At 44.1% G+C, this 6,044-nt stretch overlaps 1 non-coding gene across 1 annotated transcript; it reads right to left on the bottom strand.

The window, feature by feature from the left end:
• Positions 1-2,504: 2,504 nt before the first annotated feature.
• LOC116871526 lies at positions 2,505-2,621 on the bottom strand. Its single transcript, XR_004383415.1, has one exon. It is a non-coding gene; the product is annotated as a U5 spliceosomal RNA (small nuclear RNA).
• Between the last annotated feature and the right edge of the window lie 3,423 nt (positions 2,622-6,044).

Here is a 6,044-nt window from a genome sequence, read left to right as displayed (position 1 = left end):
CATCAGTAATATATGAGAATTCCATTTGCTTATCCTTCTTCTCAATACTTAACATTGCCAGCTCTTTTACTTTTAGCCATTCTCGTATGTTTGGTGATTATCTGAAGACAAATAAGGAAAAGGGACAATTTTACTCATCTAAGAAACATTTATTGATAAAACCAGTGCCTGGTTTTAGCTTTGGCTGGGTTGATATACTCTGTCAGATGTTTGATTTTGTGGACTTGGGGAGGGAATGTTATCATACTGAGTTCCTTATCTCCAGGTTCTCACAGGTGAGAAAGACACAGGAGAGAAAAGAGGTACGAGTATACTTTCTTCATGGCACTTTGGGAGCACAGATTGGGAGCTTTTTGCTTCTCTGTGGGAGGAAGGAAAAGGCAGCCAGAAGCTGTCTTTTAAGGTAAGTCCCTTTTCCCCTAAATTGATATTGAGTTTTTTGTAGGTTCAAATGTCAATATTGGGTCATGAATACTTTGAAGATTTACTTACTTATTTTGAGAGAGGGGGGTGGTGGGAGGTATAGATGGAGAAGGAGAGAGTGTGTTAAGTGAACTCCACACTGAGCTTGAAGCCTGCCGTGGGGCTTGATCTCAAGACCCTGAGATCAGAACCTGAGCTGAAACCAAGAGTCAAACGGCTTAACCAACTGCACCACTCAGCTGCCCGGGGGCTGGAGTTTTTTAAATGCAAGAGAATACCATAAGGGCTTCCCTAGCCTTCCCTTTTAAGCCTATTTTAATATGAAGAATCTTATATATTCTGGATATATATTTTCTGGTTATATTTTGGGAAGACTGGAGATTTTGAGAGATGTGGAAAGAGCACCAGACTGGCTGGGAATCTGAGCCTCTGGACCCTCATTTCAGCTGTTCCCTAACTTGAGTGCAGACCTGCACCAGCCAAATACTTTCAGGCCTGTCTTCTTTCGTCTATAAAATAAGAGCTTGGACCCCTAAGATCTCTTCCAGTTGTGAGATTTTTGGAGAATTCTGGGAGGAAGAACAATGACAAAGGCCAGAGTAAAGAGATAGAATGCAGGGAAGGGCAAGAGATAGGGGCACCAAAGAAAATCCAACTAGAGACTGGTGTGTGAAACCAGCAGTGGGCTAAAACACAACACGCAGAGGAGGTGAGAGGGAGATTTGCAACAAAAAGGCAGACCACAGGGACCAGGAGTCCCGGAGCATATCTTTATTCCTTCAACAAATAATTAATTATTGAGAAGGGAATATTTTAGGGGAGATTCAGAGAGGCAGGCTATCATTTAGCATGAGGGAAGTCTGTGATGGGTACTGAATTGGGGGTACTGATATACGTAAGGGGTGTCCTCACTTTGAAAGACTGCCAAAACCAAGCTGAGATCCCCCAACCATTCATTTCACAAACTCTTGTTGAACAAGGACCGTGTTATAGGCACTGGAGATAAAGAACAATTTCTCTTCTGCAGCTTAAGTTCTAGTAAGGAAAGAAAATAAGTAAGGCAAATAAAATGCATAGCATGCTAGTTAGTGATAAATGCTAATAAGAAAAACAGCAGGAAGGACAGCAGGATTGGATGCAAAGGGGAGGAAACTGTAATTCTAAAAACTTGGTAAATGAGAAGATGACATCTGAATCAGGAGGGGCAGGAATGAGCAGCGTGGATAGAGGGTACCGGACAGTGTTTCCAAAGAGAAGAAGGAACCACAGACTGGAAGCAGAACAAGGAACCACAACTGGGCTTCAAGGAGGCCAGTGGTGCTGAAGGGAAGAGGAACAAGGGGAGAGTAGTTCAAAGTATGTTCTGGGCTCTGGGAGCGGGCAGGAGTAAGCCCAGCTCATTCTGGAGTTCCCTTGTTCACCTCCCTTCCTTCTCTCAGCATTTAGGGGGCATCTCTGTGCCTCAAGCTGCAGATACTGTAGTGGAGAAGACATTGCGTCCCAGCTGTCAGAACCAGAACACAAGGTCAGGGTCCTGCTGGAAGCTAGGATAGATAGATGATCCTGCATTGGATAGAGCTAGACCAGGCCTCAGGTCCCTGGCTTCAGACAACACCAGTCTTTAAGCCAGGATGGCTCAAGGCTACTGGTGGGTTTCACAGAGGGCAAAAGAGAACCATAGAGAAGAAACCAGGGACACCTGTACATTGAACTTAAAATGTATATAATTGTACTAGGAAAAACTGCACATGATTTGAAATTTCAAACAGAATAAAAAGCACCCTAGGCTTCTGAGAATTTTTTTTTAAATTTTTTAAAGATTACTTATTTATTTGACAGACAGAGATCACAAGTAGGCAGAGAGACAGAGACAGGCAGAGAGAGAGGAGGAAGCAGGCTCCCCGCTGAGCAGAGAGCCCGATTCGGGGCTCGATCCCCAGACCCTGGGATCATGACCTGAGCCGAATGCAGAAGCTTAACCCACTGAGCCACCCAGGTGCCCCTGTTCTCATTCACTTCTTTCTTTTCTTTTTCTCTTTTGCCTTCCTGCCTTCCTCAATCTCTCTCTTTTTTTTTTCCGTAAACTTGATGAAACAAGGACCCAAAAAATTGGCTTAAGACTCAAAGTCATTCCTTTCCACAGAAATCTTTAGTAAAAGGCAAAACATTTTATATGATCTGAAGAGAAACCAGAGTATCCAGTGTTTTTTCTGTCACAACCGCCCCCCCCTTTTTTTAACTCTCACTAAAAGTTTCAGAATGGGGACGTCTCGGAGGCTCAGTCAGTTGAGCCACTGCCTTTGGCTCAGGTCATGATTCCAGGGTCCTTGGATTGAGCCCCGCATGGGGCTCCTTGCTCAGCAGGGAGCCTGCTTCTCTCTCTGCCTCTGCCTGCCACTCTGCTTGCTTGTGTGCTTGCTCTCTCTCTCTCTGACAAACAAATAAATAAATAAAACCTTTTTTAAAAAAAAATTATAGAGAAACTAGAGCAGTGTTTTTTTTTTTTTAAAGATTTTTTATTTATTTATTTGTCAGAGACAGAGGGAGAGAGGGTGAGCGAGCACAGGCAGACAGAGAGGCAGCAGAGGCAGAGGGAGAAGCAGGCTCCCCGCGGAGCAAGGAGCCCGATGTGGGACTCGATCCCAGGACGCCGGGATCATGACCTGAGCCGAAGGCAGCCGCCCAACCAACTGAGCCACCCAGGCGTCCCTAGAGCAGTGTTTTTAAGTTCACTTGAACCAAATGCAAAATAGAAATTGGGCTAACTCGCAGAGCACAAACTTCAGAGCCAGGGTTCAGTCCCTGTAGGATCAATTACATGGGGAAGAGATTCCCAGAAGTGTGAATAGTGACAAGTACTACTGAAAATGCAGACAGTGGGAGAAACACCCAAAATGTTAGTCCTTGACATACCAATGTCTTCCCTTTGGCTGGTGACAGCAAGAGTGGAAGCAAAATCTTTTAACATCATATTGGAGAAGTTGTACCCCAATTTCAGTCACAAACCTTGAGTTTATGTAACATGTAAAGCAGATGATTGAACTTCAGTATAACATTCATGTGGGTTCAGCCAAACTAAGGTCTGTTCTAGAGGGGAAAAAAAATGAAACATGGATAGGAATAAAAAGCATATGAAAGCACAAAAACATTATATCGAACTTTTGAAGTAAATCTCCAGAGAAAATGTTATTAAGAACATATGATAATTAAAATTGAAAAATTGATGAATTAAATATATAGGAAAGAATCCATATTCTCAAAATAAGAAAACTAGAACTCATTCACATGTCAAAGTCTTTATCTTGCAGAAGATCTTAAATTTTGGATGCAGCAAATTATACTGTCTCTTGAAAAACAATTAAGAATTCAAGTTCATAGCACTAGCTTCCCCCCAAGGAAATTTTCTATTGATTTGTAACTTGGCCTTGAATTTGACCTGTGCCCTTCATGTCATGATAATTTAGGTCACTCTGAATATGCCATCTCTTGAACAAGGGCCTCTGCTAATTTTAAATGAATGCAGCTGCCAATTTGCCATTCTTCTTTTTGCATCACAATATGTGGGAATAAATTCGCAATTAATAAAACATTTCCAGCAAGCAGTCAGACTGAGGAAATGAAGGACATGTATCTAGTAAGTTTAAGAAGAGATATTTCATTTTTGCCTTTTGGGATATAAAAAAAAGAGAAAGAAAATAATTTATGCCTTTGAGGGCTTTGACAGAGGCCAGAATTGTTCCCTGAGCTACAGCATCTAAAAAAGCCATGCAACTCACATTAGATTTTAGTTAAAAAGAAAAAAAGAAAAAGAAATTAAAAAAGAATAAATGTAGACAAATTTGTAGCAGGCTAAAACAGTTCTTTCTTTCTTGTCCTTTCTTTCCTCTTTCTCTTTCTTCCTTCTCTTCTTTTCTCTCATTCCTTTCCCTCTTTCTTTCCTTCCCTCCTTCCCTTCCTTCCTTTCTTCCTTCTTCCTTCCCTTCTTACTTTTCCTCGTTCTCTTCCTCTCCTCTCTGTCTCTTTCTCCCTCCCTCCTTCCATTTCTTCATTTCTTTCTCTTTGGTTCAATGAAAATGAATACCTCTCAAGTTTGATTCACAGGGAAGTGCTTGCATTCAATATTAAGTAACTGGACCCTTGGTGATTAAGCCCTTAGGGCCTTTATTCCATCTTGCATCTGAAGCTGCATTAATTCATAATATACTGTTCTAATATAGGGGGACAAGCTGCATTAATTAATAAGATACTGTTCTAATATATAGTCTACAGACTACTGGGGTGTAGACTAGGAAACTGAAGAGTGTGGAAGCTGTGTTGTAAGAGAAATGAGTGAAGGAACTTTAAAGAGAAGGAACTGGGGGAGCTGGAGGAGGTGTTAGGCAAGTCTCAGCTGATGGTTGTTTGAGCGTGCTGTTTTCACTGTGTAAAATGTTCCTTCTGCTACTTTCCACCTAATTCTGTAAGGGATGATTGGGTCATGCTGTAGTGTGAGAAGTATCTAGATTCTGGTAGCTAGAGATCATCTCCCTACTCTGAACCCCCACAACACTTGCTGCTACCTCTATTTTAATCCTAGTGATAGTCCAATTTATCTAGATCAGGTTGGTCAGGGCCTTGAATGCCAAACTAAGGGGTTTAAGGAAGCTAATAAATTTTTGAGGATGGGCATGATGATTTAGGGTTCAAAGGCAGACTAAGAAGGCATTTGTTGTAGACAGAAGGTAAGGGGTACGTGAGACTAGCTCTTTCTCTTTTAAAAGCGTATTACTATGCTTTTAACCATTCTGCATGGTTGCGCCACTCTATAAACAGGGAAGCCAGGTTCCTCTCCCACACGTGGTGACCAGGCAGCCTCCATGTCCTCACCCTCTGCTTTACTGTCCTGTAATCGGAGGATAATTGCTCCACTGAAATCGTGTTTTGAAGGCTCAGGAATGACCTGCTACCGGCCAGGTCTATGGACTTGTCCCCTCAGTTCTGAGTCCGTGATCTGACCGTGACATTTTCTTCTCACAACTCAGAAACTGGCTGCATTTTCTTCGCTTATTGTTTAAAATTTGGGATGCGTTTTTACCGCGTGAGCTTAACGTTTAATTAGTTAAGGGTGGCTATGGGTGGAGATTTCAAGAGATTCTAAAGGGTATTTTCGAGCGCTTTACACTCGAAACGCTTTAGACGGTGGTTCTAAAGAGAACGGTCAAAGCCTGCAGATTTTTCTTTTAACAGCTCTATTCTCATCCTTGCACTCCAGGGCTAGGGGCAACTTTTCTGTCGTTTATGAAAGAAATCGAGAAAGGGACCGGGGCTCGCCTCTTTTTTGACGTAAGAGCACGAGTGAGGGGCCGGGAGGATTAGGTGCGGCTCCGGGTAGGCGCGCCCACAGCCCAGCCAGGGCCCAGAGCAACCCCCTTCGCCAAGGGGCGGGGCGCGCCGGGCGGCCACGCGCGCGGGCGGCGGGGTGGGCGTGTCCCGCGGGCGCGCGCGGGCGGTGGAGGGGGCGTGTCCCGCGGGCGGCGGCGGCTGCGGCGGCGCGGGCTGGGTGCGCGGCGCAGCCTCCTGTGCTGGAATGTGCGGCTCCCGCGAGCTCGCGGCGCAGCAGCAGAGCAAGCGCCGCCGAGGCC

Source organism: Lontra canadensis, unplaced genomic scaffold, assembly GCF_010015895.1.
Source record: "Lontra canadensis isolate GAN:19392208 unplaced genomic scaffold, GSC_riverotter_1.0 scaffold1, whole genome shotgun sequence".
NCBI classification, from domain to species: Eukaryota; Metazoa; Chordata; class Mammalia; order Carnivora; family Mustelidae; genus Lontra; species Lontra canadensis.
The sequence above is the reverse complement of the archived record's forward strand: the minus strand, read 5'-3'. Positions and strand labels throughout refer to the sequence as shown.